The sequence below is a fragment of the Euwallacea fornicatus genome, chromosome 9, assembly GCF_040115645.1.
Source record: "Euwallacea fornicatus isolate EFF26 chromosome 9, ASM4011564v1, whole genome shotgun sequence".
Taxonomy (NCBI): domain Eukaryota; kingdom Metazoa; phylum Arthropoda; class Insecta; order Coleoptera; family Curculionidae; genus Euwallacea; species Euwallacea fornicatus.
The window spans coordinates 2140864-2153407 of NC_089549.1; the positions used below are offsets into that span (position 1 = coordinate 2140864).

Sequence of the window (12544 nt, forward strand, 5' to 3'; positions counted from 1 at the left end):
ACATTCACTTTCATATGAAATGCATCACCAAGCAATGATTATAATTAAGCCTTGTGATTTTGGCAAAATTATGCTTCATAACAGAGTCTCAAATGATCAGAAAGTCAGTAAAAAATCGACGATTAATAATTAAAAAGTTAATAATATTTTCTTCGGGGCATTCTTTGCAACGAATGATCAATATCCTCCCAGGGTATTTCATTCCATGTTTTCTCAAGGTGGTATCGTAGGTCGACTAAATTTTTTGGAGACCACGATAAATATCGTTGATGGCAACTCATCATGTGTCAAAGATGTTCGATGGGTGATAGGTCCGGTGACCGTGCGGGCCAAGGTAGCATTTTCAATTTTGCTTGTTGCAGGTACATTCGAGTAATGTTCACAGTATGCAGCCTTGCGTTATCCTGTTGGAAAGTGCTGGTTGGTAGAGTCTGCATGAACGGTACTAGTCTTGTCTTCAGGACATTATTAATCGATCAGTTCATGGAAAAAAAACATAATGGCATTTTTTCTTTTTTACTGAAAGTCTGATAATTTGTTACTCAATTTTGAAGCGTTATTTGGCCATAATTACTAGACTTAATAATTATTATTACGGGGTAGTGCATTTTTTGCGAAACTAAGTATATATGCAACTAACCTAATTTCTATCCAGAAAACACAAACCGAAATCTGTAATTTGCAATTACGTGTGTGGTTTGGTCAGAAATAATTTCCTTCATAGTATTCAATTAGTTGTCACGAGTGGCCACCACTCGTTCTTGGAACTTACGCCAATTTTAGACTCGATTACGAGGAAGAGAAATTTTTGTGGGCTGTAAATAATAAATTTAGCATTTTCACAAGGTTTGAAGTATTTTTAAAAATCTCCCACATCAGCAGTAAAATGTTTATTATTTATGTAGGCTTTTAGGAAACATCTTTGGAAACCCATTTTATGATCAAGCTTATACTCGAGTGCTCAAACAGTGCTCAACTGGGTGGAAACTGTGACAACACGTATATCTATTATGCAGGTAGGAAATGGCTTATCTTCGTAAAATTTCCTTTTATTTTTACTAATAAGTTCTCGAAGGGCTAACAAATTTAATACCATTATCTTGACATCAGCGAGCTCTCAGTCGTAAGTCAAGTTTTAATGAACTGATAAACGGTTTTATCCAATCAGCTCATTAACGTTGTGATTTTGCCGAAGGTTCTTAAACTGACGACGATAACGTTAAAAATCCCTAAATATGGAACTTCCCAAAATAGAGGACCCCCCCCCAAGTGGGTGCGCTCCTCTGTATTAGTATTTTCTACTTTAACGATTTAACAAGAACTCTATTACTCAATTGAATTTCCAGTCCATCCAAACGAAATCGTTATTTGTGAAGTTGAAATTGCCCATCCGAATGAAATTGTTGGTGTTTGAGACTGTAATCTAAAATGCACTAAATCGAGCAGTATCCAGATGTGACCCAAAAACTTCCTTCAGGGTTAGAGATTTAAGGCAGAGGCCCTGGGAAATGTTTTCCGAAGCCTCTTCATGTGAAACTTGTAAACAGAGGTGGATTTAGCCCTAATTAATTCCGACGTGCAGATTACTCGTGGGACTTAGGTGTAGAAACACTTAAGACGTTTCATTGTTTTTGTGAGGGGCACAATTCTAAGACGTCTCTAGAATGGATTTATGGTATTCAATGTTGGTATCTCTTTAATCAAAATTCTCCATTGATTGTACTATGTTACGTAGAGATACAATAATCACGTTAGAGGGATGAATATTGGGGATTACGTTCATCCCGATAATCTCTTTGTAACGGGTTTGCAGTAAATCCTCCCTAAAGTAGTGGATTACTGTAAATTGCGGAACTGTCACGCGAGGTAGATGTGTTATAATATTTGAATTATTATATTTAACAGTTTCTGATGTGTCCGGAAACACCGGGTGTCCAGGCGAACCCTGGATATAGGAGATTAAGATGGGAATTGGGTTTTATTTTTGCGCCCGCACGGATTACCCAACTGAATAAATGGTATATACTAATCAAGACCGAGCTTAATTTTGCAATTTTTCAATCTTCTAATTAGAGCCGTTTCGCCTCAAAACGTCTCTAAATTTCAAAAATTTGAACGTCCCGCGTCACCGTTCGACGCCACGATTGGTCAGAGTCAAGGTCAGAATTAAACAAATGCAACGTCGCCAATAACATAAACGTAAAAATCCCATGTTAAACGATTTTTTTTTAAATTTAACCTTTAATTTAAGTACAACAAAGGAAAAGTGAAGACAAATTAAACCACTACCTGCATATTAAAATTAAACCAAATATATAGGGTGAACAAAAAAAACTTTAATATTGTTTGGGAAAACAATCGCAGCATTTTCTTGAAGAGACCACCGATTAATCTGACCAATCGTGGCTTTCGACAGTTCCGCGGGACATTTAAATGTTTGAAACTTGGCTGCATGTTGAACCAAAACGGCTCTAATTAGAACATTGAAAATATGGCGGGATGGTGGCCGGTCTTGAGTGCTACGAATTCCATGTAAAAGTTTTTCAATTGGGTAAACCGCGCAGGCGCAAAGAAATAAAAACCTATTTCCCATGTTAATCTCATATGTCCAGGGTTCGCCTGGAGAATCGGTATAATCTGGCCATATGTCACATGTGGTTGTTGGCGGGAAAAAATAACGAAGGTATAATATCCCTTAAAGTCCCTCTCAGCGCTAAAATGTATCGATTGCAGAGTCATCAGATGATTTCAATAGCTTTTATGATGATAGTATCCTTACGATGAATTTTTCTCGAGAAATAATGGATCGCCTAGTTCTTGAAAAATGGATTTTATTTTCTGATAAAGTCATCCGCCTCCTATCTTGAAAGCATTGGGTGTAGGTCTAAGTTGAAATCCCCATATCGATCGGATCGGTAATGGAGAGTTGGTAAAGAGGGTTTGAGTATCGATAATAATTGCTTGGTTGGTTAGAAAAATCCCTGAAGGACTCATTAAAACCGAAAATAAGAACAAGTGTGATTTAGGACCTCGCGAGCAAAAGATGTATCTCAGTCTTCAGTTCTTAAGCGTGGCATAAATATCTTTCATACCTCAGAATTGATGTCACTTTCTGAAAATTACTGAAAAATTTGGTATTTTCATTTTTAAATCCGAACAAACATTTATCGAAAACTTACCTCTTTGTCCAATACCGTCAGTTCTAAAAGCTTACTAGCATTAAATTTGAGTTTAGCTTCTAAGCCTTCAGTAAGTGTTTGCGCAGATGATTGGACTTGCAATTCAAATAGGACGGAAACAGGACGTTGGGCACTCTGGCGACACGTGTTTCTACTTGCTGGATTCATCAGGCTTGCGCGTATTCGAAGCATGGACACACATATACGACCAGAAAAAAATGTAATCAACCTGCTCTGCCATTTAATGGAATTACCTAAATTGTTTTCATTCGTTGCCCATTCGTTGAGGAACTCCATGGTTGTTTTTCCATACTAACCTGCTGTGGCTAAGTGACTCTGGGAAGGGTGAGGCAAGAAAGACCATTGGAAATAAGACAACTTGTGCTAAATTTGATTCAACAAAACAGATAGTTCTTTTTTACGAATTATACCTATGCTGCGTGGTATAGAAAAGAGAACACCCCGTAAAAATGGTTTTATTTAAATAATTTTTGGTATGCATGTTTGTACATGAGAACATAAAAAACAATTAAATTTTCAGCCACATTCAACAATGTAATTACGCGTTATCAGGAATTTTAGTTTTTTTTTTAACTAAAAAAATTGTAGTAAAATATCAATAATAGGACTGCAAAAAATATTATTTATTGGTGTATAGTTTACTTAAAACGTACTTTTAGACGAATCGAATATGCCTTTGTTGAAGTTTCCTGCCGAGTTTCAGAGAGGTCGAATAGTGGGTCTACGAGAGACTGGTTGATCATTTAGGGAAATCGCCATTAGATTGAACCGTGGTACAAACACTATAGTGAGATGTTGTCAGGCATGGTTCCAAAAAGAGCAAATAAGCAGAAGAAGGAGTACTGGAAGATCCCTAAAAACTACAGAACGCCAAGATCGCCGCCTTCGAATTGTGGTCCTAAAAGACGGGTTCGTCTCCTCGAGGACGCTGGCGGATCAGTGATTTGCTGACTATGGAAGGCCCATTAGGGTTCGAACCATGTGTCGCCGGATAAGAAGTTTTGGATTGATTTTCTACCCATCTTGTGTTGCCTTTCACCTTAAATCATCATCAAAATCGACTGCAGTGGTGCAGAGAACGGATACATTAGAATCTGGAATGGGATAATGTCGTGTTTAGTGACGAATCCAGACTTCGTTTGGGTATGCATGATGGTCGGTCAAAAGTAAGAAGAAGATGGGGTGAAAGACGGTATCAGCAGTTTACAATACAGAGGCATGCCATCAGACTGTCAGGGTACTGATTTGAGGTGCTATTTCATATGCTAGCAGGTCACCTTTACTGTTCGTTGGAGGCAGTGTGATACCCCAACGGTACATTTAAGAAGTCCTGGAACCTCATCTTGAGCCTTATCTGGAAACTCTTGTTAATCCAGTTTTCCAGCAAGATCACATGTGTCTAGAGTGACTATGGGCTTCTTTCAACAAAATGCACTCAATTTGCTATCTTGGTGACCTCGTTCTCCAGATCTCTTGCCGATTGAACGTGTGTGGGATATTGTAGGTAGAAGGTTGCGTAATTTACCCCATCCCCCACAACCCCCTAGCGGCGCAATGTTATTCTGTCTAGTTAGTCTGGAATGAAATCCCTCAAGAGGACATCAATCACCTCATTAGATCCATGTCTAGACGTGTACAAGAATGTATAACACCGCGGAGGACCGACATTTTTTTTTTTTTTAACAATTAAATTTGTTCAATTTTTTATTAAAGTATTTGTTTTGGCTTAAGAAACATGTATACCAAAAATTATTTAAATAGAACCATTTTTACGAGGTGTTCTCTTTTCCGTGTCACGCAGTACATATATAGAGGGTTTAATACTAACAATAGAATAATAAATTTGATGGTAAACTTGAGGTCAACCAATCATTCACGCGTTAGTCTGAATATATTGAATTTGGGGGCAATGCTTCTATCGCCCCGCAGAATTAGAAGGGCGTAGCCTGACTAGTTGGCAATAACTCATTGGTTCCTCGAACTCTTTTATGTATTATTCAGTGTTGTTTCGGTTATTAATTCTAATTCTATTTGAAATCAAAGACGTAAATCGGATAAAATTTTCTGGTCTGTTTTTGTCAACAGGACCCTTTAAGCGACCACCCAAAAAAAAATCGAGAGGTGTAAAACTTGAACATCGTGGCGGCCATTCTATTGCGTCTCTTCAACCGAACCATCTTCCAGGGAAAATCTCATCAATATACTCTTTGGTAGCTGTAGCATAATGTGATGCTGCATCATCTTGTTCGAACCATATATTGTTGGCTACTTGTTTTTAAAGAAACTATAAATCTGACTTGACTTTAAAGTATACCGTTGTATCCTTTATGCCATTAGCTTTGATTTGATATACAACAATGGGCTCTTTTCCATTTTTAAATCAAAAGTTAGTAGGGGTAGCTAGATAGGGGTGAAAAAATTTGAACATCAGAAATAATGCTTTAAACGCCTTTATAAAAGAACATTAAAAGTGTTTAAGTATTTTTTTTAATGACGAATTTATGAAAGTAATAAACGTGTTGGAATACTTTTCACAACTGGAGTAAAATTACTCTATGAAATGCCCTAAAAGTACCCTTCGGATCAGTTACTCAAACCTGAATTGTAGTTTCTCTATAAATATTGAAGTAGCACTCGCATGCGGAAAGTAACTTTCCTGTCCTCAACTGCTTCCCCAACTAAATAACTATTACCACACGCGATAGCTGACCGGACGCAGCTTTAAGCGGTTCGTGTAACTGCAATCAGTGTGCGGTAAAGTATCACTTTCAGCATGTGCTTGGTTAAAAGCATAGTGAAGCATCGCACCTCGACGCGTGGAATAGAATATTTGCTGATTAACATAGTAAAGAAGTTTGCATCGCCGTTTATCGTAATTAATTTGCATAGTTTCCTATAAACAGAGGGGTAGTAAAAATGTTGTGTGATTTACATAGTGACAGTGACTCGCCAAATTCCTCGATGTGTTGGCTTTTGGCGGCAAAGGAAGGTGGAAGATGCGTTCAGTAAATCAATGGTGAATTCTTCCATTTAAGCTTAAAGCATATCAGCAGCTTAAAGGATATCCGGATCGATGTTATAAATACTAAAGAATTACCCAGTTTCCGTTTCGCTACATCTTGCAGCTTAGTGAGCTAAGAATCGAAAGACGACAATGTTCCAACTTTCATAAACAGCCCATGAACGCAGATGAAAAACTTGTAGTAACACTCAGATAACAAGAAAGGTACAGTTAATTTTGTTATATGTTACGTATCTACATAAAACATATCACCAATCATTTTTACTAGTTCTTGGACAGTTTGTTATCTATTTCGTCCATAAGCACTTTCTATGAGCAACAGCTGAACTCTTACTCGAAACAACAGTTTGTCTTCAGGTAGTAGTTTGTAACATGGAACAAAAGAGAAGGAAAAATGCTGGGTCTTCATAATTTTTATCCACATTATTTAATAATTCTTTCGACTTTTTCATTTTCAGTTTTTCTCTTTTTGGTATCCCAAATGATTTCTCAACGCACGATTAGTACCAGAAGTTTCACCATCATTTAATGCTTCCGAAAGGAGCGTCGATGGGGATCTTATTTCATCATCGACGTGATGGTGGTTTAGTTGTGTCTTCTTCGTCATTACGAGGAAAATCAACTTGATTTTTAACTTGATCATTGGAAACCCCGGCCCTAACATTGTGCAAACTACTTGTTACCTTTACCAATTTAGACTGGAATCATACATCTTTATTTCAAACTTGGCTAGACTGAGAAAATAATCAATTATGCTTTGTGCATGTTCAGCTTCTTTTGGTACTTCAAGCAGCATCGCACATTCCATTCCTCTACCCTGAACGTTCTACATTGGACCCTTCCATGGGACCGAACATATGGGGAACTGCTGATTAAACTCAACATGCGCTGTTGTCGTATGGAGAGAGTGGAGGTTGAGAGAACCAATCACAGAGCAAGTTTCAAGTACCTCGTCGCTGGAAAAAACTATTTTGTTTCTCATTTTCCGATGATGGAAGGGAAGGGGGCTGGCCAGGTAGAAAGTTTCGTACCTTTGGGTACGCAATTGAAGTACCTGGCTTAAACAAGACAAAAACCGGTACTACTTTCACCGACGATCTAATGACACTCAACTTCAAAATTACGAAAAAGTTGCGTTTACGCGTAAATTACCAAAATGTCGAAATTCAAAATGAGTTCGGGAACAGTGGCTGTGGAAGAATTCCCCTCAGCAGACGAAATCGGCCAAAAGGGTGCAAACCCGAAACCTGCAGAATCCGAATCTCCCATCCTCCTGATCACTTCTCTCTGGTTATTCCAAGCCATCTTCTGCGCTTCCAAAGTTCAATTCACGAGAAACCTCCAAGGTACCACTTTCTGATTTCCTTCAATAACCAAATAACAATCGATTTCCAAAGGTGTCTTCATATCCTTTAACATACAGGAGGTGATGCTTACAATGGTCGCAACTTGGATGATGCACAAAGGTCTCGCCAGGGTAAATGTTTTCAGAAAATCCCGCCAAAAAAGAGTATTTTCAAAAAGGTTAAATTTCAGAAACACATCGAATTAGTCTTCCCGTGGGTTATAGTTATCTTGTATGGTCTATATTTCAACCATTGCAACAGTTTACGACGAATGATGACTGTTTTAAACGCTACAAGGTACTCAACCGGCTTACCTTGGATGGCACTGTTCCTGATATCCATTGGTCTAGGTACCTACCCTACATATCCTGTTAAATTTACATAGAGTAATATTATGTTTTTAAGGGCTGAAAGTCATTTTAATTATGAGAACCCTGCAGTTATCTGCAAATCTCTGGTATCGAAGGAGACGGAGGAGGACCTTTGCGAAACTCTCATTTAGAGAGGAGCTCTAGCAACTGCATGTTTTGAATAAACGATTTACTAATCAAGAACGGGTAGTTCATTGCGCTCAGTTTAAATCAAAATTTACTCTCTTATCGGTTCTTCATGGGGAAATATACAGCGTGTTTAGAACAGGGAGGTAGAAAGATTTGAATGGTAAATAGACTGGGTCGCATTGAATCTATACAAGGTAATTCTATTCAATTTATTCAGCATTGAAGAAAGCTGGAAAACGCGTGACTTTGTGCCAATTTAAGCGACCGCTTATCTTTCATGATTTTCGAGATCCCAATGGCGAGCAGCGAATTTGAATTACCCTGTACAACCATATTTATCCTTATATAAAATGTTATCGATTTTGAAATGTCGACCAAGGGGAGAGAGGATGGAGGGCAGAATAGAGGAGCATAACCTATATATGGGATATGGGTAAATATGGTTATATAAACAGAAAATGACCCCGTGTACCTCCGATTTAAACCTTTCTATCGTTTTATCAAACATCCTGTATACGTGTTTGATCAAAGACCTTTATGGGATTCTCGCACACACGTAAAACCTTTAACAAATTAATTAAAAAAATTATTATACATTTTTTACTTCTTTGTCATTCGCACATTTTAATAGAGCGTGTGGTTTCTTCTTTGGCCTTATCCACTTTTTCTCGGGCCGTTTAGTAATTTACTCTTTAATGCGGCACTGCCTTAAGTCATGATTTAAACTGGCCGATAAATGAGCTGATTTTTGATGATATTCCAATTTGCTGGTGCAAACAGGGTGGCTTAATAAAAGTGCAACAAAAATGATTTTGAGGGGTGGTTTCATCAGCACACATATTGTGCTTTATAGGTTTTGTTGCATTTTCGTTTGATCTCCTTTTAGTTGATGAAAAGGTTACTTAAAATTTTCCAATAATCGCAGTTTGCCCGCAACAAAGATCTTGTTCAAATTTTACACGTTGCTCTTTAACTCTCATTTAAGTATGATAATTTGTCTCACGTATATTATTTTATTTCTCATTCAATAATAAATCACTAAAAAAAAACGCCGATAATAATCCCAGAAGGGAAAATCCATCGCGACATCCAAACTTGTAGTGAAAAAACGTTACAAATTGCCTTCGTAGTAAACATGCGAGTTGAGGTACTGCCAGATTAGCTGGATATTACTTATCTCCAAAAGCATTATTAAATAAATCAATAAAGCAGATTTGATACAGGGTGTTTTAAATGTCGGTTACTAGGACAACGTTGCGCAGTTACCGGCTCAATAAAATTTGATTTCGTTATTGAGAAATCTCTAGTGGTTGCTGAGATATCCGAAAAGGTTCAATATTTCGTTTTCAAAAATAATAACATATTGTTATTAGCTCTTTCAGGCAACATTGAAGTGATGGTGTGATAATTGAAATTGGATTTCTTTCCCAAGTTATTTTTCTCTTGGGTTTCCTGTAGATATTAACCCCTCACGTATGTCGAGAAATCAACATAATCCCCTTCTGTCTACTGGCTTCTGCACCAATTTGTCTTTGTCCAACATATTACTATACTCACTTTCATATAAACTCCACCATCGAATAATAACAATAATAATTAAGTCTTGTAATTTTGGCAAAATTATGCCTCATAAAAAACCTCAAATGATCAGAATTTCAGTAAAAAAACATCGATTAATAATTAAAAAGTTAAGTCTCTTCGCGGCATGCTTTGAACCAATGGTCAATATGCTCCTGGGATGTTTCATTCCATGCTACCTCAAGGTGGTATCGTGGGTCAAACAAATCGTTTGGGCGCTTCGATAAATTTCGAAGAGGACGACTCATCGTGTACCAAAGACGTTCGATAGGTAATAAGTCTGGTGACCGCGCAGGGCAAAGCAGCAGTTGCAATTGTGCTTGTTTCAGGTGTCTCTGATGCTTATTACTATTGCTGAGTGGCTCATTTCATATGAAACTCAGTATATATCGTGCCGAAAGCTTTTGATAGTAATTTGCTGAATTATTAACCGATTTTAATAAGTTACAGATATGGGGGGGCCTGAATAAGAAAGGACGTCACAGGGATCTAAATAATCGTGAAAGGCATAGAAATATATCTTGTGACAAGGACGAGTATGCAACACTAATTATTAACGAAAGTGGAGATGACTAAAATTGGTTAAATGAGCGTCAGGACAGAGTATTTGATCATATATTAGTACGAAAAATCGTTTTTTTTTTCTCGGTGAATGTCAATTATGAGTCTCATAAAGTTAGAGGGAAATCGCTCATTTTTCGCTTTTGTAGGTGCCGGCTTCAGTGTATTAAAGTCTTTAGTCGAAAGAAACATATTAAGGTAAAAGTTTACCTCAACTTAATTTTTTCAATAAATTAAGTTTGCACGATTGCTATTTCCTTTGTAAAAAGCACCATGAAGCACAGCTTCCACCAGCAAGACACATAAGTAACATATTGTGTGTTTTAATTTCAGGCCCAAATGGAATTTATTTTATCATAAAATCTTATTTGCAAAACCTAGAGTTTTTTCCATCTTTCTTCAGGCTGAAATTTTTACTCTGGCTTGATCTCCAGTTTTATGGTTTCACCTCGTTCCTCATCCAATAAATTTTCAACATTCAACAACAAATATTACAAGCAGCACTTGATACAGCTTTTGTGTCTGTTAATTCATTAACCAGCCAGATAATTTAATTTTGAGATGTAAATTAGACTAGAAACTATGTTCCATAGAACTCGAGCCAATGGGAGTATTCAACTCGGGATTCGTCACACGCTAAGCAATATTCATGGACCGTTTCCGTTTGATCTAACTGACTGTAATGTGATTTAATCCACTTTTTTTTATCTGGAAATTAGAATTTAAGCCCTTGGGAAATAAATTAACTCTGGTCCGAGCTAAATTTAATCCCCAATTGGGATTCGCTGGCCGTAGTTTATTGGGTCTCTCCACCGTAAATCTAAAAAGCTTTGCTGGAAGTTTGGCCTTAAGTTGCTCTATGCAAAATTCAAAATTTGTTTATAATAAAAACTCAATTTTCGTTAATTCAGGAATGGTTTTTTTCGTCTTGCGAAAATTTACATAAATGCGATTTAGTTATGTTAATTTTCGTTTTTGTCTGACGACGGTGATAGATTTTTCACTAGAAATTTAGCGAGAGTTTTTCGTCTGAGCGTTCACTAAAGGGCGAACGTTCCCGTCAACAACTCCTTCAACAAAGTAAAGCGATAAATTGACAATTCTCCTGAGACATACCGAACGTATCCGGATTGGAGATCCACTTCGCAGCCGTTTGCTCGCCAAGGCGAAGGTGCGCGATAGAAAACTTTTTTAGGCAACTTTTCAAAAGCCCACAAAAGCGATTTCAGAAGTAATTAAAATTGAATTTTCAGAATAAATTTTGACTTTTGCATAAATCATCTTGAGACGAAACTTTCAGCAAAGCCTTTTAGATTTACGGGACCAAGGCCCAATAAAGTACGGCCGGTGAATTCCAATTGGGGATTAAATTTAGCTCGGACCCGAGTTAATTTATTTCCAAATGGTTTAAATTTTAAATTCTAGAAGGAAAGTGAATTAAATCACATTACGGCCGGTTACATCAAACGGAAACATGTTTGAGGAAAAGTTGCGCAATTTCGAGTTTGAGAATATGCCGTTTTATAACTTCAAAAATTCTCATGATTTTCGGAAGTATTCGGGAAAAACTGAAATTTTCCAAAAAGGTTATTATTATTTTTTTAATTCGAAATGATTGACACTGCATCAAAACAAGTTTTCCTATTTACGTCGCTGCAGTGCCATATTTGAAATCCGGCGTTTCGATTCTCGGTCGCCGTCATCAACTTGGTCTCCTATAGTCTTGAATTTTAACAGATTCGAATTCAGTTTTTTCTCTTCCAATGACGTATCACATGTTAAGATTGCAGTTTAATATCAAAAATCCTTGCTTCTGGGAAGGAAAAAAGGAAAATTTCAATGGTAAAGTGCCAATTATTTTTAATTTTATCTACCCAAAAATGTTTTTTAAAAATTTCAGTTTTTGAATGCTGCCATATGTTCTATAATTTCTAGTCTAAAATACATTTTAAAGTTGAATTTAATAGCTTGCTAATGCGTTAACACACACAAAAGTTGTATTAAGTGCTCTGCGGCAGCAAACTTTCTTGAATGATGAAGATTTATCATGGAACGAATACTTTAAAAATGAAGTGATTTAGTGAGATTTAAAGTAGTAACATCCAGGATCAGGCAGGAAAAAACGTAGCTTGAGAAAACACGGATCACTGTTGATTCTTTAACAAAACCATTTTATCGTGCAAAACCCATTTTAGCCAAAAATTAAAGCATGTAAAACTATATTTTTTTTCCTCGTGAATTTTCAAGGAAACATTCCTTCACGTTTGAAATTGCACATTTAGATTTAGCGATTCAACGAAGGTTAAATCAGGCGTGTTAGAAGGCCGTACTTAGCTG

The 12544-nt window shown here is 37.0% G+C and overlaps 1 protein-coding gene across 3 annotated transcripts in view; it reads left to right on the plus strand.

The window, feature by feature from the left end:
* LOC136341022 (ras-related and estrogen-regulated growth inhibitor) overlaps positions 1-12544 on the plus strand; it is a 44439-nt gene that overhangs the window by 3201 nt on the left and 28694 nt on the right. The window contains exons 1-5 of one of the 3 annotated variants that reach the window (XM_066285586.1): positions 6760-7568; positions 7620-7699; positions 7759-7918; positions 7974-8228; positions 8286-8501. The exons of 1 other annotated variant lie outside the window; for it this stretch is intronic. The gene's annotated coding sequence lies outside the window, so the exon portion shown is untranslated. Of the gene's footprint in view, positions 1-6759; positions 7569-7619; positions 7700-7758; positions 7919-7973; positions 8229-8285; positions 8502-12544 lie in introns of those variants that run through there. One more of the 3 variants, XM_066285588.1, reaches the window with a different exon arrangement.